The 23,316-nt window shown below is 35.2% G+C and overlaps 1 protein-coding gene across 8 annotated transcripts in view; it reads right to left on the bottom strand.

Moving 5' to 3' along the window:
* The window catches only part of Fut8 (fucosyltransferase 8), a 368,007-nt gene that overhangs the window by 249,414 nt on the left and 95,277 nt on the right, over positions 1-23,316 (bottom strand). For 3 of the 8 annotated variants that reach the window (XM_087195286.1, XM_004837380.4, XM_004837379.4), the window contains exon 2: positions 18,420-18,520. The exons of 2 other annotated variants lie outside the window; for them this stretch is intronic. The gene's annotated coding sequence lies outside the window, so the exon portion shown is untranslated. Of the gene's footprint in view, positions 1-5,262; positions 5,307-15,736; positions 15,941-18,419; positions 18,521-23,316 lie in introns of all 8 variants that reach the window. 3 more of the 8 variants (XM_087195288.1, XM_021247598.2, XM_087195287.1) reach the window with 2 other exon arrangements.

Raw genomic sequence — 23,316 nt, 5'->3', positions numbered from 1 at the left:
GGTAAAATGAAGTATCTAATAAATAAACTTGTCCCAGATCACACAGCTAATAAGGGCCAAATCTGAGATTTGAACAGAGGTTGTCTGTTTAAGAACCTAAACTTTCAACCATAAAATAGTACTGTTTACCCATACACACTCAAAAACATTTTGGGATAATTCAAGAGAAAAGTATAATTAATGAAAATAAAAGTGCCATGCAAATATACAGAAAAAATTGGTGTAATTTTTAAGAAGCCGGAAGAATTGTAATAATAGTGAAGCAATGTATGGATGAAACTTGAATTCTTTGAAAGTAGAGTAAGACTTCACAGCAAGCCAACATAGATAATATCCAAAAGAAGAGCGTTCTTAGGAGGGAAGGCAACAGTCACAAAGCACAAAGATATTGTACTCTTTCATTAACTAAAATGACCCATTAAATAAAATGACCCTGACCAAAACCCTTGAAAATTTCCATCAGCTTTTAATTATTCATAGTAGTTATATAAATTACTTGTAGTTACTTCTTCTTGCCAGTTAGCACCAGAAAACTACCTCTTCCCCCTTTTTTTTTTTGGTGGTACCGGGGATCAAACTCTGAAACCACTGAGCTAAATCCCCTGCCCTCCTCTTCCCCTCTCTACATAGCATATTTTCAGGCTGCCTTCCTTTCCTAACCTATTCAAAGAGATATCACTTGAACAATTGATTTAAACATGATATATTTATGAAAACATTTTAAAAAGATACTCTAATATTGGTATTTACTAAATAGTGGTATTTACTAAATACAATGGTACCTCAGTTCATGGATGCTTTTGTTTGCAAACAACTTGGTTTGCAAACCGAAGTATTTGGTGGAATTTTGGTTTTTGTTTGCAAACTTTTCATCAGGTGACAAACACAACCCCAGCCATCTTTCCCACATAAACACAAATGTGGCCATCTCTTCCAAACTCATAGGACAAATTAAGTTCATGAACTGAGGTATCACTGTACTAGTTGGATAAATAAATGTCAACTTTCTATCCTCCTAGAAAAATCATATTTAGCATGACGTATAAAAATGGAAATGGAAAAAAATTTCTACCTCACTGACAATATAATAAAAAACATATATCACAAAAAACAACCATTCAAAAATCACTGGAATTATTTTTTAATATTTAAGACTAAATTTCACCGCCTGCTGTGCAAGTGCAAGGACCCGAGTTCAATCCCCGGTACAAAAAAAAAAAAAAGATAATTCTCAAACTTTATAATGATTACAAATTATAATTAAACTTATAAAATTAGAGTCATGGTTCAGTGGTCAGAGATTCTGATATACAGAGTCTGAGTTTCTGAAGACAAACCCAAAACTCTACTTTTTAGCAACCTTCCTAGGTAATTACTTTATAAATTATTCTTGAACACACTCTAATAAATACTTCATATTCAAACCACTGTCAACCTCCAAATTATTCTTTTCATTCTGATCAGAATCCCCACATTCATCTCTTATGTCAGCCTCAACTAAGATGACAAAAGTCATAGGGACAGTTGGGGGCAGAGACAGGATTCAAGATAATCCATGTGACGGCAAAACTTAATAATTATAACCCAGGCTAACTTCATGAAGCAGAAGGACAATAACAACAGATACAAAACAATTCAACAGTTATGACTGAATAATCCCCAGGTCAATCATCACCTAGGCTTACTTTCACAAATTTTTCTAAATGACTAGAAGTTAAGCATAGAGAGGACACTGGCATCTGCCAGAGCCTTGTGCTGGAGCCAGGAGAACCTAGGAAGTGCACATCATACCCCCACCCAATGCTGCTGCCCAGTGGGATCCTGTGTCAGAGTGAGGAGGACCCAGGAATCATGTGCCCCACCCCACAACGACAAAAACACCCACTGGGCCCTATGCCAGAATCAGGTGGATCCAGGAACTATGTACCCTGGCTCCAATCCCTGGGTTCTCCACAGCACACAACCAACAACCAACTGACCTGATCAAAGAAGAGACCAATACCCAAGAGGAGAATTTCACTTCAAGACTAAAGTGATAGCCTCCCACAGAGACCAGGTAAGAGACAGCCTTGGTAGATAGACTTGGAGAGGGTAAGAGCGAAAAATAGGGATCCCTCGGATCACCTGGTAGGTCTGGACTCAGACCAGGAAGACCACATGGCCTGATTCTGTTGTGGGAACCCAGGTTCGGTGGGTGAGAACATCAGAGGGTGAAGTCCTAAACAAGAAGGGATTTCATCTAGTGGTACATTTGAACTATGGCCATGCTGCCAATAACTAGCAGAATCAGTGCTCTGAATTACTGTAAGTCAATGAATGAGGGGACCTAATTGTCTTCACTAATATCAGAGGCCTCTCTATTTTGGTGAAGGGCCGCTCATAAGTGATTCAGAAGGTTTGTGAATAGCCAATCCACATTTGATGCCATTGTTGTTGCTGATTTACTACCACAGACAAGATAACACAGTAGTGGCCAGCAACTGGTTTTTCTCTCTATGCCAATACCTGGATTGCCTCGGGAGTCATAAACAATTCTGTGGCTTGCATCTGAAGAATGGGGCACCGGGCCAAAGAATTAGCAAACCCCATCACACAAAAAAAAGTTAAACAGAAATATGAAAAAAACAAGACAACAAAAAGCCTCCGAAAACTCCCAACCCCCCTAGAAATTGGTACAGGGGGCATTCTTTTCAGCCACACACTAGCCAGAACAATCGGGCAAGAAAAAGAAATAAAAGGGATATGTATAGGAAAGGACAAAGTCAAAATATTGTTATTTGCAGATGACATGATACTTTACTCAAAAGACCAAAAGACCCTTAGAACTGAAAACCAAATCAAGCAGTATAGCAGGATACAAAATAAACACACAAAAATCAATAGCATTCCTATACATTAATGATGAACTCACTGAAAAAGAAAACTACAAAAACAATGCCATTTACAATACATCAAAAAATTAAATACTTAGGTATTAACCAATCTAAGCAAAGACCTCCACAATAAAAAATGTCATCACATTGAAAAATGAAATTAAGGAAGGCATCCAAAAATGAAAAAATGTCTCCTGTTCCTAGATAGGCAGAACCAACATAATCAAATTAGCTATACTTCCAAAACTGATACAAATTGAAGGGAATCCCAATCAAAATACCAATGTCATTTCTCACAGAGCTAGAGAAAACAATTCTAAAATTTTATGGACTTGTAAGAGACCCAGAATAGCAAAAGCAACCCTTAGTAACAAAAGCAGAACAAGTGTTACCACAATTCCAGACTTCAAGATATTGTATAAAGCTACAGTAATTAAAATAGCATGGTACTGGCACAAAAAACAGGCATGTGATAAATGGAACAGAATAGAAGAAGCAGAAACAACCCCAGGCACATACAGCTATTTGATCTTTGACAAAAGAGCCAAAAACATACACTGGAGAAAAGATAGCCTCTTCAATAAATGGCACTGGGAAAATTGGATATTCACATGCAGAAGATTAAATGTAGACCCACATATCTCACCATGTATTATGCTATAATCAAAATGGATCAAAGATCTAAATGTTAAAACACAATCTGCTGGAAGATAAAGTAATTACAACTCTTGAAATCACAGGCATAGGAAAGGTCTTTCTGAACAGAATCCCAATGGCACAAGAAATAATACTGAGAATCAACAAACAGGACTATATCAAATTTAAAAGTTTCTGCATACAAAGGAAACAACCAACAGAATGAAGAAACAATCTACAGAACAGGAAAAAGGTTTTGCCAGCTCTTTCACAGACAGAGAACTAACATCAAGACTGTACAAAGAACTCAAAAAAATTAGACCCACCTCCAAAATAAAAAACCCAATCAACAAAAATGGGCAACTAAAATGAACAGATATTTCTCAGACGTATAAATGGCCAATAAATATATGAAAAAATGCTCACCATTGCTGGGTATCAGGGAAATGAAAATAAAACCTAAAATGAAGTAACATCTTACCCCAGAAAGAATAGCTAGCCTCAAAAAAATCTAATAATAACAAATGCTGTAGAGAATGAGAGGAAAAGACAAACAGTGCAATAACTATTGTTATTCTCTTATTATGTGGTTATGAAATTTTGTTTTATTTTTTCATAAAAAACTACAGAGAGGACTATGATGGGCTACAAAGAATATTTAATGTCTCATGGTACTTTAAAAATTAGGTAATCCACTTTATACTAACTCCATAAGGAATATGATAGAAAATATGAAAGACAGGGTTAAAGGAAACTAGTTTGAAGTTAGGGTAAGCTGTTTAACTAAAAAATAGAGTCTCCTGGTTCTCCTACCTACAAAGGCACATCAGGATGGAGAGGAATGCAAAGCTTAGGGACTTTGATATTTCCTCCATATAAAATATGAATATAATAAATATGAGATTTAAAGATACTTAATATATTTTCTAGTCAAATTTTATAAAATTTGATCATGATCCAAATGATTAACTTTTTGTATATGAATCATTTATATTTTAAAACACTATATAACTTTTCTCAAAGTATTTATTTCTCATCTCAAGTTTCCCCTCTTTTCATTTTTCCAAGTATATTTCTAGCTTGTCTGTTCCTATCACCTTCCCCAAAAGTGGCAAGCAATGGTTTCCATAAACTTCTTTTATCCCATTTATGACAAGACTACATTCATGATAAATAAAACATAATCAGTCATAGCAAGAAAAGATTATATTTATAAGACCAATAACATCAGCATAAGACTACAAATTCCAAAAATAAAAACTACCTTCTGCTTAATTATACAAAGAACTTGTATTTTAATCTGGTATCTCTCAATAAGTAATACCAATCCTATACCTGTTTACTTTTATAAATCCTACAAATTTACAGATAATCAAGATTTTTTCTGTTTTGGTACCGAGGATCAAACATGGGACCTTGCGCTTGTGAGGCAGACGGCAGTACCACTGAGCTAAATCCCCTGCCCCTCTGGGTGTTATATTTTAATTTTAAGTCTCTATTTAATTTTTTTAAATCTTGGTTATCTGGGCCAGGGTTTTAGCTCAGTGGTGCCATCGTCTGCCTCATAAATGCAAGGTCCCAAGTTCGATCCCCGGTAGAAAAAAAATGAAAACAACAAATGTGTGTGTGTGTGTGTCTCTATGCGTGTGTTATATAACACACAGAAATATATGAATACACCTCATCCAAGAGAACACACACTTCCAATTTGTCCCTATCCTTAAAGAAAATAAAAACTTTAGTACTATCTTACCCAATCCAGAGAGGTGATGATTCATTGTGCAAGAAACCTCAGCACTGTAAAAGAAAACCAATGCTCTATCATTTCCCTCAACTGGAGATCTGTTCATTAAATATATTAATTGACTAAAAACATCTTCATTATCTAAACTTTTACCAAAAAAATACATATAATAATTTTATAACAGGAAAGATTTATAAGTTTTTTAAATAAAGTTGTTTATTTAGTATTTTATTTAAAGAACAAACTAGATTAACTTCACAAACACATGGAAAAACACTGTCCTCAACAACCAATGGGTCACAGAGGAAATTAAAGAAGAAATTAGACAGTTTTCACAAATAAATGAAAATGCCAATACAACATAGAGGAATCTGTGGGACAAAATGAAAGCAGTTCTACGAGGGAAATTCATAGCAGTGAATGCCCACACTAGGAAAACAGAATGAGCTCAAATAAACAACCTAATGCTGAATCTTAAACTCCTAGAAAAAGAAGAGCAAGACAAACCCAAAGCTCATACAAGGGAGGAAATTATAAAGATCAGAGCAGGAATCAATCCAATGGAGACTAAGAGAATGATCCAAAAACTCAACAAATCAAAGAGTTGGTTTTTCAAAAGAATAAATAAAATTAATAAACTCTTAGCCAACCTTATCAAAAAAAGGAAAGAAAAGTCTCAAATCCATGCAATTAGGAACAAAAAAGGTGAAGTCACAACAGATTCAGCAGAAATCCAGAGGATCATCAATACCTACTTTGAGAACCTGTACTCTAACAAAATGGAAAACACAGAATGGACAGATTTCTAAATACATATGAATTACCAAAGCTAAACGAAGAAGATATAAAAATTCTAAACACCCCAATTACAATCAGTGAAACTGAAAATGTAATTAAAAATTTACTATTACGGTTTGGGTCTAGATGTCCCCCCAAAGCCTCATGTGGTCATAGGCTTGATCTAGAGTGTGTAAAGTTGGAATTGATTCTTGATGCAATGCTAGGCTCAAGGGCATTAGGATTAAGGATGTGAATGCTACCACCCTAAGTAGTCTGAATAAGATAAAAGGGGCAGGGAGACACTATTAACTCTCTTGTTACCTTTGTTGCCTTGCGTGTGCCATGCTGTTTGTGCTTTGCCATGCCTGTCTGTTGTCCCTGCATTGGAGTTGGCTGATTATGGACTGAAACCTCTACAAACTGTAAGCCAAATAAACCCCTTTCCTTTCAACTTTGGGTGTCTAGACTTTTTGTCTCAGCAACAAGAGAAAAGTAACTTAACACATTTACCAACAAAGAAAAGCCTAGGTCCTGATGGCATCTCTGCTGAATTCTACAAGACATTTAGAGAAGAACTACTGCCACTACGCTTTAAACTCTTCAATGAAATTGAAAGAGAAGCAATAGTTCCAAATTCATTTCTGGAAACAAGTATTTCTTTGATTCCAAAAGCTGAGAAACATCCAACCAAAAAAGAGAACTACAGGCCAATCTCCCTAATGAACATACATGCAAAAATCCTCAACAAGATACTGGCAAACAGAATACAGAGTCAAGAAGATCATACACCCTGACCAAGTCAGATTTATCCCAGGGATGAACAAATGGTTCAACATTCATAAATCAATAAATGTAATACACTATATTAACAGAGCCAAGGTCAAAAACCATACGATCATCTCAATAGATACAGAAAAAGTATTTGACAAAATCCAACACCCACTCATGATAAAAACCCTACAGAAAATTGGAATAGATGGTCTTTATCTCAACCCGATAAGGCTATCTATTAAAAACCAATAGTCAACATCATACTAAATGGCCCAAAACTGAAAATCTTCATGCTAAAATCAGAAATAAGACAAGGATATCCACTATCACCACTCCTGTTCAATATAGTGGAAACATTAGCGACAGCAATTAGATAAGAGAAAGAAATAAAAGGAATAAAGATAGGAAGGGAAGAAGTTAAACTTTTTATTTGCTCATGATATGACACTCTACGTAGAGGACCCAAAAAACTGCCAAAAGATTTCTAGACTTAATTGACAGATTCAGTAGTGTAGCTGGATATAAGGTCAACACACAAAAAGCAATACTTTCCTCTACACAAACAACAGAATCACTGAAAGAGAAATAGGGCAAACAATTCCTTTCACAATAGCATCCAAAAAACTGTAATACCTAGAAATCCACCGAACAAAAGAAATCAAAGACCTCTTCGCTGAAATCTATAGCACTCTGAAAAGAGAGATTGAAGATGATATCAGAAAATGGAAAGACATCCCCTGCTCCTGGGTAGGAAGGATCAACACAGTGAAAATGGCCATACTTCCAAAACTGCTACATAGATTCAATGCAATCCCAATTGAAATCCCAGCAGCATACATCATGGACCTTGAGAAAACAATAGAAAAATTCATTTGGAACAAGAGACCTAGAATAGCAAAAGCAATTCTGGGCAACACAAACATGGCAGGGGGTATCACAATGCCCAACTTGAAACTATACTACAAAGCTACTGTGATAAAAACAGCATGGTACTGGCAAAGAAACAGACCCAAGTACCAGTGGAACAGATTAGAAGATGCTGAAACAACTCCAGACACACTCACCCACCTCATCTTTGACAAAGGAGCCAAACACCCTCACTGGAAGAAAAATAACCTCTTTAATAAATGGTGCTGGGAAAACTGGATTTCAACCTGCCAAATTTTAAAACTAAACCCCTATCTTTCAACATGCACTAAACTAATATCCAAGTGGATTAGAGATCTAAATATTAAAACAAAAACACTAAACTTGCTGGAAGATAAGTTAAGTAGAACTCTCGAACACACTGGCATAGAAAAAGACTTTATAAACAAAACCTCAGTAGCACGGGAACTAGCACAAAGAATCAACAACTGGGATCTCATCTTATTAAAAAGCTTCTGCACTGCAAGAGAAATTACCAACAGAGCTAAGACACAACCTACAATGTGGGAAAAAAATTTTATCAGCTGTTCCTCAGACAAAGGACTACTATATCTAGAATATATAAAGAACTTTAAAAAATCAGACTCCCCAAATTCAAAGACCCAATTCAAAAATGGGCATCTGAAATGAAGAGACATTTCTCAGACAAAGAAGTAAAAGCAGCAAATAAACATGAAAAAGTGTTCAACATCATTGGTCATTCGAGAGATGCAGATGAAAACAACACTGAGATTCCATCTCAACCCAGAAAGAATGGCTGCTATCAAGAAATTAACCAACAACAAATGCTGGCAGGGTTGTGGGGAGAAAGGAACCCTTCTCTATTGTTGGTGGGAGTGCAGACTGGTTCAACCACTGTGGAAATCAATATGGAGATACCTCAAAAAACTAAGATTAATGCACATTGAGGCCACACTCTTAAGTGAAATAAATAGGATAAATGTGTAAATACCGAATAATTTCTCTGGTGTGAGAAACTAAAAGTGTAAATAAGAATCAAAATGTATAATTCATAATGTGAAACAGGAAGAAAAGGTCTAAAGGGGTAGGGAAAGTGAGAGGGGTAGGGGAAAGGAAATAAGGGAAAGAAAAAAATATGAGAAAAGGAAAATATGGAAACAGTCTTTGTAAATAAGGAGGGATGGAGGGGTTGAAGGGAGGGCATTGGAATCAGGAAAAAATAAGAACCAAGATACATCATGTAAAGGTACAAGATCCCAATGATGAATATAACTGTATTGTATACCTAAAATGTACCAACAAACTTAATGAATAAATAAATTAATTAATTAAATAAAATGAAATCTATGTAAATAGGCAAAGGTGGAGGGGGTGAAGGGTGCACAGGTAATGGGGAAAAAAATAAGAACCAAGATACATCATGTACAGGTATAAGTGCCCAATGATAAATGTAAACGTATTATATACCTAAAATGTACCAATAAAAGAATTTAAGGGGGAAAACAAAAACCAGACTCAGATATGGCAGAGATTTTAGAATTATTACTAGAAATTTAAAATAGCTATGGCAAATATGCTAAGAGCCCTGGTGGGAAAAGGTGAACAAAAAGGAAAAGTAGATGTATAATATCAGCAGAAAAATGGAAACTGCAAAAATGAAAAGGAAATGCTACAAATCAACAACATTATTAATAGTAAAGAACGTCTTCAGTAACAGACAAGGAACTAGGAAGCTCAGAGAATAACAAGCAGGATAAACACTAAAATACTCACATGTTGATATATATTAAAATTCCCAAAAATCAAAGAGAAAAATCTTGAAAGAAGCAAGAGAAAAAACCAAAACAACACCTTACTCACAGAAAATGATAATTACATCACATTTCCTCTTCTGAAATCATGCAATCAAAAAAAAGAAGTGAAATATTTAAAAGTGTTCAAAGAGAAAAACACCAAACTAGAACTGGGTACCCAGCAAAATTATCCTCTAAAAATGAAGAAGAAATAAACACTTTCTCAGACAAGCAAAAATTGAGGGAAATAAAAATTAGTTGACTTTCCTTGCAAGAAATGTTAAAAGAAGTTATTCAAAGGCAAGGTAAATTACAGGGCTGGGGATTTAGCTCAGTGGTTCCACCACCTGCCTCACCAGCATAAGGACCCGAGTTTGATGCCCAGTACCAAAAAAAACAAAAAACAAAGACAAGGTAAATTACGTAGGTTTAAAAAACCTAATTATACAAATAAATGTGGGATATATAGAAGGAATAAAGGTAAAATTAAATCTCTTATTTTTCTTATTCTTAATTGATTTATCAGGTAAGAATTTGTTCCAAATAATAACACAGGTTAATTATCCCTTATCCAAAATTGCTGAGACTATACACTGGATTTTTTTCAGATTTTGGAATACAGTATTTACACATAATAAGATACACTGATTGAGGAGGGAACCCAAGTCGAAACACTAAACTCATTTATTTCATATATACCTTATTACACATAGCCTAAAGGTAATTTTATATAGTGCTTTTAGTGACCAGTGTTTCCACTGTGAAAAAAATCACATAGGTCAGGTGTGAAACTATCCACTCGTGGCATCATCTGGGTACTCAAAGAGCTTCAAAACGACCATTTTGGATTTCTGATTTTTCAGATTAGGAATGCTCAGCCTACAACACATTTGGTGATTGTAGATTATGGAAAAATGAAACAAGTGACAGTAATCTTGAGGGGAATAGAAACTACTCTATTATACAGTACTTATACTTACTACTCATGAAGCAGTATAGTGTTATTAAAAAGCGAATTTGGCTTAGTTATAAATATATAATTGCAAACAATGAGAATCCACTAAAAAAATACTTTTTGGTGGTGCTAGAGATCAAACTCGGGGCCTCATGAATGGTAGGTAAGTCTTTCACCACAGAGCAACATCCTCAGTTCCCCCAAACAACTTCTAATAAGTATACATGATACAATAAAACAGAAGAGAAAATGAAATCACATAAAATGCCCATTTAAAATGAAAGAAACTGAGTGGTAGACAAAAAAGAGCAATGAATAGATAACAGTCACAAATTTGGTAATATTAAACCAACTAAATCAGTAATTATTTAAAACATCAGTGGTCTAAATATACCAATTAAAAAACAGACTGTTAGATCAAAAGACTAGACCCAATTATACGTTGTCCAAAAGTATCTGGTCCTACATAAAGATTTATACAAATGAAAAAGAAAGGTGTGGATAAAGATATGCCATGGTAAAACTAATCACAAGAAAGCTGGAATAGGTATATTAATTTCAGACAGACCAGACTTCAAAGCAAGAAAATTTATCAGCAATAAAAAACAGCATCATATAATAACAGAGGGTTAATTGTTCAAAACAATGTAACTATCCTTACATCTATGCACCTAACAATAGTGTCAAGTTCATGAAGTAAAAATTTATAAAAGCAAAAAATTAATGATATTATAGACCTGTTAACACCATTAATCAACTGGATCTAACTAACTTTATAGAATGTTTTAATCTCCAACACAGCAGAGTAAATATTCTTTTCAAGTTCATAAGGAGCTTTCACCAAGAAAGACCATATTCTGAGTCATAAAATACACCTTAACAAATTTAAAAAGATTAGGCTTCAGGGCAGAGGTTGTATCTCAGTGGTATAGTGTGTGCCTAGCATCCTCATAAGCCCTGGTATTATGTTTTATATCTAGTTGTTCCCCAAAGCCTCATATGCTCATAGGTGGGTCTTTCAATGGTGACTGGATCATGGGGGTGTGATACTCATCAGTGAATTAGTCCACTCATGGGTTTATAGCTAAATATGATGTTGAGAGGTAAAGCCTGGTTGGAGGAGGTGAGTCACTGGGGATATGGCTTGGAAGGTTTTATCTCCCTCCCTCCTCTCTTGATCTCACTCAGCTTCCCATCTGCCATGCCCTGAGCTATTCTCTGCCATGTCCCTCTGCCATGCCATCTTGCCTTGGAGCCAGCTAACTATGGACTGTAACCCCTACAAACTGTGAACTGAAATAAATCTCTCCTCTAATTTGCAGGTGTCAGGTATTGTGTCTCAGCAACAAGAAAGTAAGACATTCAGGTTCAATCCCCAGCACCACCAAAAAGAAAGCAGACATCATACAAAGTAAGCTTTTAGACTACAATGGAATTAAACTAGAAATCTGTAAACAAAGGGCAGAAAGATAGCTGGAAAAAAATCCAAAAATATTTGGAGATTAAATATTTTCAACTGAATTAAAATGAAAATAAAACCAAAATTTGTGGGATACAGCAAGACAATACTTAGTGAAAAATGTATAGCACTGAATGCTTGCACTGAAAAACAAAAACTATAATCCAGCTACTCAGGAAGATTAGGTCAAAGGATCTCAAACACAGCACACAAGGCCAACCCTGACAAGGTAGAAAGATCCTGTCTCAAAATTTAAAAAGTGTGGGGGACATAGTTTAGTGCTTCCTTAGTTCAATCCACAGTAATGCAAAATAAGTAAATATTTAAAGAAAGAAGAAATAATCTAAGCTTCTACCTTAGAAAAGTAGAAAAAATTACATTCAAAGTAAGCAAAGAAAAAAGAATAAAGAGTCCAACACACCATTTTGTCTCATGAACATAGACGCAAAGGTCCTCAAAAATATTAGCAAATCAAATTATATACCACAAACAAGTTAGATTTATTCCAAGTATATAAACAGGTTCAACATGTGGAAATCAATTAATGTAATCCAGGAAACAGGAAAAATTGTATGGTCACATCAATAGATTTATAAAAAATTTATCTGATAAAATTCAATGACCATTCATGATTAAAAAGTAGGAAACTAGGGCCAGGGATTTAGCTCAGTGGTTCCACCACCTGCCTCACAAGCACAAGGTCCCGGGTTTGATCCCTAGTACCAAAAACAAAAAAGCTTCTACGCCTTCCTTTCTAGAGCCAGGGATTTAGCTCAGTGGTTTTGACAACTGCTGCGTAAATACAAGGACCCGAGTTCAATTCCCCAGTACAAAAAAAAAAGTAGGAAACTAGGAATACAGGAAAACTTCTTTAACTTGATAGAGAATATCTACAAAACAACTATAGCAAACATCATACTTAAGATCAGGAATAAAACAAGGATTCCCTTATTCTTATTCCCATTTCTATTCAACGTCATACTAAACATCCCAGTCAATGCAATAAGACGAAGAAAAAGATAATAAAAGGTATACACTGAGTTCAATCCCTGGTACCAAAAAAAAAAAAAGGTATACATTGAGAAGAAAAAAACTGTCCATAGCTTTATCAAAACATCTTACAGATGATATGATCATCTATACAGAAAATCCCACAAGGAAATAACTAACAAACTCCAGAGGTAAGAAGCAATTATAACAGTGTTGTAGGATACATGGAAGTATGCATATGGAAACTGTGTGTCTTCTATTCCAATTGTTCTGTAAACTTAAAACTGCTCCAAGAAATAAAATCAACTTTTAAAAAAAATTTTCAACCAGACAACTTGCACAGTAATACATTAATTCAGTATAGATGCTTGTTATGGCTTGTGTCTAGATGTCCCCACAAAGCCTCATGCAGTCACAAATGGGGCTTTTTCAGGGGTGGCTGGATGTAGAGCACTATGTTTGAACTGATTCATGGTGCAATGCTGGATCAAGGGCACTAGGATTAAGGGTTTGAGTGCTACCTGCCCTAAGTACTCCTGATAAGATATAAGGGATAGAAAGAGCTGTGGTCATTCCTTGCTTACTTTGCTACCTTCTGCCCTCCATGAACTATTTCTCCTCTGTGATGCCTGTCTGTCAGGTCACCTTGCCTTGGAGCCAGCTGATTATGAACTAAAACCTCTACAAACTGTGAGCTAAATAAACCTTTCCCTCTTTAACTTTAGTGCCAAGTGTTTTGTCTCAGCAACAAGAGAAAAGTAAGACAATGCTCAAAAAAAAAAAAATGTGTTCAGTATGATTTTTCTTCTCTCACACAACGTAGAATGTGAAGACTACAGACTGTAAGAAAGCATACACACCCATACACTACTTTTTAATCTTTTCCAGGACTCAATTTTCTGAAACTACGAAACACTTTTTACAAGTTGAAGTAACTTTATTTTATAGATAAAATCAGTACACCAACTGAAAATCTAAAACAAGGAAGAAAAACTGCAAAGAAACTTGAGCTTCATTCAAACCTGATCAGCTTCCCCTATCTCCCCATTTTAAAAACAAAAAAACAACAACAAAACCAGCTTTCCTAGGAATCATCAAAATGGCCCATCACAAAAGGTCAAGTTTTTCTTTCTGAGGACAGGTAACTTGAACATTAAGAATACACAGTAAGGGCCAGGGATTTAGCTCAGTGGTTTCGCCTGCTGCGCAAGCACAAGGACCCAAGTTCGATCCCCAGTACCCAAAAAAAAAAAAAAAAAAACAGTAAAAACATTCTCCTTTTCATCGAACAATGGAAATGTGAATAGAAAATATGACCCACGCCTTTTACTATTAAGATTATAATTACCAGGCCGGGGATTTAGCTCAGAGGTTTCGCCGCCTGCTACGCAAGCTCAAGGACCCGAGTTCGATCCCCGGTACCAAAAAAAAAGATTATAATTACCTATGTAGTCTCTACATTTTGTCCCCTTCATTTCAGGTACTGCTACAGGATTACTGCAAACCATATTCAAGTATATCTTCTAAAGTAAGTCAGTCAATCATTATTGTTTACGACATCTAAGGATAGGCTTCCAATTGCCTAATGTTCACTGTAAAAAGTTGTTACACTTTGTCTAACTAAAGTGCTACATACAGGAAAATCCTTAACTTCAAGTAGTGAGTAATTCCCAGCACACTCTGGAATATAGTTTTGACTTTTTATTGTATGTAGAGAAATAAAAATCCTTGTTTTCTCCCAGTTAAATTTTGACTTTGCTCCTTTACAGCATTACTGAAGGTCTGTCAAGGAGGTGTTACTCTCCCTCTCCCTTACCACAATAAGCAACAAACAGCTTTTTTAAAATATCAACAGGATGTATTGGTGATGTTTGCTAAGCTAACACCAAATAATTGTGGCAGGTGACATGATGCTCCTAGGTCCAAACTAAAGAATAGTTTACTATATTCACAACAATAAGAGTAACCAAAAATATCATGCACTGGCTCCCCAAGCTCTAATTCCTAAGGGTCAATGGAATGAGAATAAAATGATAGCTGTACACACAATGGATTTCATTACAGGACAAGAAACCTGAGCTTATGAAACTCCAATTATTTAATGGAACTGTAAGCAAATATGCTCAACCTTTTTCCCAGAGGAATTATCTTAATTATACTGGACAGCAAAGAAATCCATCCTCTGTCCTGACAGAGATGCTCTGTCAGATTTTCTTGAAAAAAAAAAACAGCCACTAACAAAAGCTGTCAATGCTTCTGCTAAACAGATATGCAGAAACACAGGAAACCCGTAAGACTCAAGAGAAATGTCTCCCAATATCTATCATTTATCTTTGTCATAAAAGGCTAAAAGATTTTTAGACAATCAGGATGAAGCTGTTGTAATAGGTGAGTAGATGATGTTTCAGGAGGAAAAAGCACAGCAAAGTGGTATACTTTCTTCTCTCAAAAATCTGTATAAATCAAACCACTTTAATCTATACAAATTGCAAGTTCTTATAATGTGCTTATTCATCAAATACTGCAAAGTAAATAATTATACATTTGAATCTTATTTTTATACTTATGGAATAGTATCTTGAATAAATTTTATCACTAATTTTCTAGGCCAAGAAATAAAACAAATTATGAGTTCTGAACTAATTATACCTGTTAATACCTTTTGTAAATGAAGTCCTATAAAATAAAATATAACCCATCATTTTAGGATAGATTTTAAACTAAAATTCTGCTATGATTTGAATATGAAGTATCTCTCAAAGATTCATGTATTGAAGGTTGATCTCCAATGTCACACTGTTCAGAGGTGGGGTCTAGAAAGATGATTAGGATCATGAAGGCACTAACCTCATCAATAGGATTAACCCATTGATGAGTTCACAGCTGCATGGGCTGCCAGGAGGTGGGGCCCAGTTTAATGAAAATCACTGAGGTTATGCCTTGGGGACTGTATCTTGTTTGCAGCTCTTTGCTTTTTTGTCTGCTTCCTGACTGCCATAAAGTAAGCAGCTTTCCTCCAACATGCCCTTCCACCATGATGTTTCCACAGGCCTAAAATCAATAGAGATAGCTGATTACGGACTGCAACATCTGAAACTATGAGCCAAAATAAACCTTTTCTACTTTGTTTATCTCTGGTATCTTGCCACAATGACAAAAAGCTAACAAATTCTAAGGTCTTTTTTATCTAAAGTATGTGTGAAGAAGGGGGTCTTAAATTCTATAAAATTCAAATTTACCTCCAAATGTTTTGAAGCAGTTATAAAATATAAGGTAATTTTTTCTATTTTTCTATCTGTATATTCAATATCAGCATATTTTTGAAAAATAAGATATCTTGAACCATTTAAATTGTGACCTGTTTTAACTTAAAAACAACTTAAAATAACAAACTAAATCAATTAAATTAGTAAGTTAAAATAAATTAACTTTAAGTAAACTTAAAGTAAACTTGAATTTTGTAAACTGTATTAAATTGAACAGTTTAACTTGATCTCAACCCTCAAAGTCAAGCAGGTGATGTCAGGATGAAAAAGTAGGGTGATAAGTAAAATAAGCATTATACTACATGTTTCCAAGCAGCTATATGATTAAAAGCATAACACCTCACCTCAGGATCTACAATTTCCTATTTACAAAAAAAGGCATTAAGGGTCCATTTCACATAAAATGGAACACTAAGGGTCCATTTCTCCTTTCAGAAAACTCACTTCTTACTTTCGTGCCCTACCAGTCTTGGAGAATCCACATACACAAGGTGCTTTAATAAACTTCAAGTAGCCCAATGAAAGTGAGGCTAAGTAGTAATACTTGTGCCAGAGATTTAGTTCAGTGGTTTTGCTGCTGCACAAGCACAAGGACCCGAGTTTGATCCCCAGCACAAAAAAAATACTTGCTGCAAAATAGTTCCTTTAGAAAATACCAAAACCTAAAATGAAGTTCAAGAGTGCAATAATCTATTTTAGAATTCAAAAATATATACCTAAGTACATGAAATATTAATACAATTTTGGAATACATATTCACCCTAAATACTTACTCTATGCTCTTTGGCAAATAAAAACCTATTACTTCTACATGCTAGCTGTTCATATCTTTCCTACTACTGACTTTCAGTCATGATGCCTCTGAAGTTGTATTCAAAAGTTATGCCAAATAACTTAAGTGGTTAACATAATATTCACCAAAGAAATAGTTCAAATCCAGAAGAAATTATAGCTTGGGAGCATAACAATATCTTGATTCTAGATTATGCCTGTCCACTGAAGAAACAGTAAGTATCCTTTATCGAAAATGCTTGAAACCAGAAATGTTCCAGAATTTAGATTTTGGACTACATGCATATACATAATGAAATATCTTGGATATGGGACCCACATCTAAACACAAAACTTATTTATGTTTGATATATACCTTATGCACACAGCCTGAAAGTAATTTTATACAATACTTGTTGTGTGCCTATATTCTGATTATGACCTGCCACATGAAGTCAGGCATAGAATTTTCCACTAGTGATATCATGTAAGGTTCAGATTTTGGAGCATTTTGGATTCTGGATTTTCCAATTAGGAATCCTCAATCTATATTCTGTCTCAGAAGCAACTCTTATTGCTCTGACTCTGGCTAAAATAGAATAATTTTCCCCATTTGAGAACATACTCTAACAAACTACTGAATCCATAGAGATGGTATGAAACTAACAGAATTCATCTATAAAGCTTCAGAAACAAGACAACAGTTTAGTGTCCAGCCTGAGTCACAACAAAATACACTCTCTCTCTCTCTCACAAGCACAAGGTCCTGAGTTCAATCCCCAGGACTAAAAAAATAAAAAGAGAGACTTTAAATGTTATGTTAATGATAACAGGAACAAAAAATAGATCAATGAGTGATTGCCAGGGATTAGGGTAGGAGAAGAAGTTAACTATAAAGAGACAACATGAAATCTGTTTTATTGGTGGGGGTTTTTTTTTTTTGGTACTGGGGATCGAACTTGGGACCTTGTGCTCGAAAGGCAGGCCAGGCAGCAGAGTCACTGAGCTAAATCCCTGGCCCTTGAGCAACATGAAATTTGGATGGTTATAGAACTGTTTTAAATGTGGTGATGCGTATTTATCAACACTAATAACACTAAAAATAAATAAAAATGTTAATGTATGATTGAAATCTGGACAAGAATACCTTTAAAAGCTACTAAAAATGTCAGAAATTTTTAGGATAATTTGTTTATTTCCCAGACCAAATAAGCCACATGACACCAAAATTCAATGTACCACATTCAACTACAACTAGTTTGATACTTTGAAGTACAAAATTATTAGAAAGGAAGTAAAATACTTTTCATTTTATGCAATACCGATTGTACACAGTAGGTAAACAAAACAAATTCCTAAACTAATATACAATTCAAAAGAATTTAGACTGATTTGGTCTTTTACTTCACAGGTACCTATAGATGTAGCTTTAAACAAAATTATTCACTTCTCAAAATATAAACAGGAAAGTATTATCCACAAAATGTACTAACCTGAATTTGTTCAGTCAATCAATAAAGGAAATAAAGCACTTTATGTTGAATGAAAACACCATCAGAGTCATGGATGTTCTCTTAGCAAAAGCAGCAGCAACCTAAAACCCAAAAAATAGGAGTATCAACCCTAATCAAATTTCAATTAGCATTAATATACTTTTTAAAAACCTTTTATTTTCCTTTATATAGCCAGTCATAAATGTAAATTCACTTGTACATTCACTCATTCTACAAGCAGTGCTTTTGAAATGTCAACAAGGAATTGAATTTTCGTTTCGCAAATTACACCCCAACTCAGTGTTGTAATTTGCTTCATAGTTCTCTCAAAGTAAGTCTGTATCCATAGAATTTGCTTTGTGAACACACAATTATTTCATTTTCTCCACTGTTTAACATATAGGCCAATCAATAATGTCTCTTTTCTTTAGACTACAACTTGACATCTACATCTCCCACGTCCCAATTAGCTCTACAACCTACCAAAGATACTATCTTCTACACAAACTTCCACAAGACAATTTAATCTGCTTGCTCCCACAGAACAAGTTTATGATTCTCAGCTGTCACTCTGAAATACACCCTTCTTTCTTTTATGGAACAGGGAATTTTTCTCCCTTACCCTCTTTGTCAATCAAAGCACATCTATCAACTTTCTTGAAAGCCAGCCTTCTCTGTAATTCCCTGTCTGAAAACTAATGTAATTATTCTGTACTCCATTAATCTTTGCTAGAATACTTTTCTAAAAAATATAAGTATTCTGATTAGGGATTCACCCTATCTCTTACTTTTGTTCCTTTGTCTCCATTATCTAGTATCATGTTTGACACGGTAAGTATTCAATATGATGAACCAACAAGAAAATCGTCTTAATAAAGAGTCACACATCAAATGTTCACTGCAGGGGGGGGGGGGGGGTTGTGCAGGTCACTTGGGTACAAAACTCAAGAATCATATAAATACAATACTTTCTATGGAAATGCCTGTCATTTACTAATGTGTTACATGAGATTATTTTCAGGTTGACATTACTAGTTGTGAGCAGTTCTTTTCCATTAACACCAAAGCCTACTGAAAACAATTTTAGGCAATTAGAACTAACATAGAACCACCACAAAGGTAATCTCACTACTTACATTTTTAAATTCTAAGAGTCAAAAGTCTTTTCTGGACTGGGGATATAGCTCGGTAGTAGAGTGTTTGCTAGCATGTGTAGCCCTGGGTTCAAGCCCAGCCTGGGTAACTTAGCTACTTTGCGAGACCCTGTCTAAAAATAAAGAACTAGAGAGTAGCTCAGTGTGAAGGCCCTAGGTTCAGTCCCCAGTACCAAAAAAAAAAAAAAAAGAATAAATTACCTTAAACACAAAATCATAAGTGCTTTTGTATGGTGTTTTATTATTTTATTATTTACATTATCTCATCGGAACAACCTATTCAAAGAGGGCAAATAACTCCCAAAGCCCATAAACATGTAATTTCTAAGTAGCCATGAAATCTAAAATCAGCCAAAATTCACTGTAATTCATTATAATTTCACCTGAAAGTTTCTGTCAGCCTGCCACAATAATCCAGTATTGTGGCATAACCAGTACCAAATTTACCTTCATATAGTAAACAGCTACAAAACTAGATAAAATATATCGTAACAGTTTGCATACACCGAACAAAAATTAATACAGGTCTAATGTTCCTCAAAAGAAGGAAACAAACCAGCTAAGTCTCATGAGCCCTATGGCTCTCTGCCAGGCGGTATATTGATACCACAGCAAGGAGAAAGATTCAAAGCAAAATACAGAGGTTTTGTTAACTTGAAGAGACAAGGCAGGAGTTCATTACAGTGGAGCTGGTAGGAATTACTGGAGTAATGTATCAGAAGGGAAATAGCTATGCAGGAAAAAGCTCCAGACATCTACACATCTACACTTAGGGTGAAATTCCATGACACCAAGCAAAATACAACTGTTGGGAGCTTAAAAATGAACAATTTAGGAGTAACAATCAGCTGAGACTTGAGAATTCCATCCAGCTTTGGTGAGAGACTTCCTTTACACAACAGGCAATAAATAAAGAGAACTTAGTAGGGCTAAATTAGTCCTAAAATAAAGACTGTTCTATACTGAACCCAACAGAATTTAACAAGTCTTGTAACCCTTACTCAACACCTGTAACAACCAGGCAAAATGAAACTGCCTCTAATTTAAGGGGAATCTACCAAAGAATTCAGAAGTGTTTTGCCTCAAAATATTCAGAAGTGGGGCCAATCTTATATTAAATAATCCCACTTAACAATGATTAAAAGCAATGCCTAAAAGACAAAAAAACTGTTTTCCAAATAACTTAAATACATCCAGAAAAACTCTCAAGAATATTTGTAAGAATACAAAACTACCACCTCATCTTTGACAAAGGAGCCAACCACCCTCATTGGAGGAAAGATAGCCTATTTAATAAATGGTGCTGGGAAAACTGGATTTCAGCCTGCCAAAGATTAAAACTAGACCCATACCTATCACCATGCACTAAACTAAGATCAAAGTGGATTAAAGATCTGAATATTAAAACAGAAACACTAAACTTTCTGGAAGATAAGTTAGGTAGAACTCTCAAACACACTGGCATAGGAAAAGACTTTATAAACAAAACCTCAGTAGCACGGGAACTAGCACAAAGAATCAACAACTGGAATCTCATCTTATTAAAAAGCTTCTGCACTGCAAGAGAAACCACCAACAGAGCTAAAAACCTACAATGTGAGAAAAAATTTTTACCAGTTGTTCCTCAGACAAAGGTCTACTATCTAGAATCTATAAAGAACTTTAAAAAATCAGACCCCCCCAAATTCAAAGACCCAATTCAAAAATGGGCATCTGAAATGAACAGACATTTCTCAGACAAAGAAGTAAAAGCAGTAAATAAATACATGAAAAAATGTTCAACATCACTGGTCATTCGAGAGATGCAGATGAAAACAGCACTGAGATTCCACCTCACCCCACAAAGAGTGGCTGCTATCAAGAAATCAACAAATAACAAATGCTGGCGGGGGTGTGGGGAGAAAGGAACCCTTCTCCATTGTTGGTGAGAGTGTGGACTGGGGCAACCACTGTGGAAATCAGTATGGAGATACCTCAAAGAACTAGGGCTAGAGGTCCCATTTGACCCAGCTATTCCCCTGCTGGGTATCTTCCCCAAAGAATTAAAAGAATCATACCACAGTGATATATGTGCACCCATGTTCATAGCGGCACAGTTTGTAATAGCTAAAGCTTGGAAACAGCCCAAGTGCCCATCAACTGGAAACTGGATATAGAAGATGTGGTTTTTTTATGAAATGGAGTACTACTCAGCCATAAAGAATGAGAAACTAGAGACATTTATAGCTAAATGGATGCATATTGAGGCCATACTCTTAAGTGAAATAAATAGGACACACGTGTAAATACTGAATAGTTTCTCTAGTGTGAGAAACTGAAAGTGTAAATAAGGATTAAAATGATTAAAATGAATACCTGATACTTTGAAATAGGAAAAGGTCCAAAGGTGTAGGGGTAGAGGGGAAGGGGAAAGGAAAGGAGGGAAAGGAAAAATTATGAGAAAAGAAAAAAAATGGAAATGAAGTCTATGTAAATAGGGAAGGGTGGAGGGGGTGAAGGGCGCACAGGTAATGGGGAAAAAATAAGAACCAAGATACATCATGTACAGTTACAAGCACCCAATGATAAATGTAAACATACTGTATACCTAAAATGTACCAATAAAAGAATTTTTTTAAAAAAGAATACATAACTATCTTGCACCCAGCGAAATAAAATTTACAGTGTCTTCTTTTACATGCCTGGTAAACACCAACTGGTTACCAAGCAATTTTTTTTTAAGGCTGGAGAACCAAAATGGACCAAAAATAACAGTTGATAAAGTTAGAAGGCTAGGACATCAAAAAGTATTATACATGTATCTCATATGTTCTAGAAGCCAGAGGAAAGATAAAATACACTAAGATATGGGGGAGGGGACCTAAATTGAAATTAAAATGTTGCTAAAATGTTGGAGATGCTTTACTTGATGTTTGGTGAATTACAAATTTTTCTACTCCACCTGGTAGATTCAGGCCCTGTGTGAGCTCTCAGTTTGTATCATTCCCTCAATTCCTTTCAAATGGTTCTTCCCCAGCCTCAAGTTATTTCCTCACAGACGTGTACTGATCAGTACTCAGCTAAATACTTGAAAGGGACTTCTGCAGACCTGTGAAGTTCTCTCTCTGTGGCTCTCTGCTTTCTGGTACTCCATCCTGTGTTCTTGAGCTGTCTTCATTCCCAGTATCTCAGTTCCATCTCTTTAGTTAAGGGGGGTTTCTAAACTCTTCTGCTGAGCAGATTCGTGCCCAAAAATTCTCTCCAGGCAATAGCTACAGCAACTATAAGCTTGCCTTATTTGTTTCCTGTCTCTCAGGAATCAATGGTTTTTGCTGCTTAATAGTAAATGAATACTTGAGAACTGTTGTTTCATTATTTCATACAGGTTTTTAGTTGTTTTCAGTAGAAGGGTACTAATCCCTGTTAAGGTTATCTTGACTGGAAACATTATTTTATTTTTTATAAAAGGAGGCCTAAGAGCTAAATTAACTTTTTAACAGCACTAAATGCTGATATTTTCTAAAAATTATACATATTCAATTAGTACCACTCATATATTAGTAAATTATCCTGATGCAAAGAACCACAGATACTGAGTCCAAGTGAAATAAAATAGAATTCAGATGAAAAGAGAAAATATCACCATATTAGAAATTAAAAGCATGTAACACACGGTAGAAAAAAAGATTAATCATGAATGTAAAACAGGCAGGTCCAAAGAATCAACAATACTCTGCAATGACCAATAATAAAAAGCCAATATA

Source organism: Heterocephalus glaber, unplaced genomic scaffold (genome assembly GCF_053883595.1).
Source record: "Heterocephalus glaber isolate CG9 unplaced genomic scaffold, H.glaber_assembly_v1.0 deba00001608, whole genome shotgun sequence".
Classification (NCBI taxonomy): domain Eukaryota; kingdom Metazoa; phylum Chordata; class Mammalia; order Rodentia; family Bathyergidae; genus Heterocephalus; species Heterocephalus glaber.
This window is presented reverse-complemented; position numbering and strand designations above follow the sequence as displayed.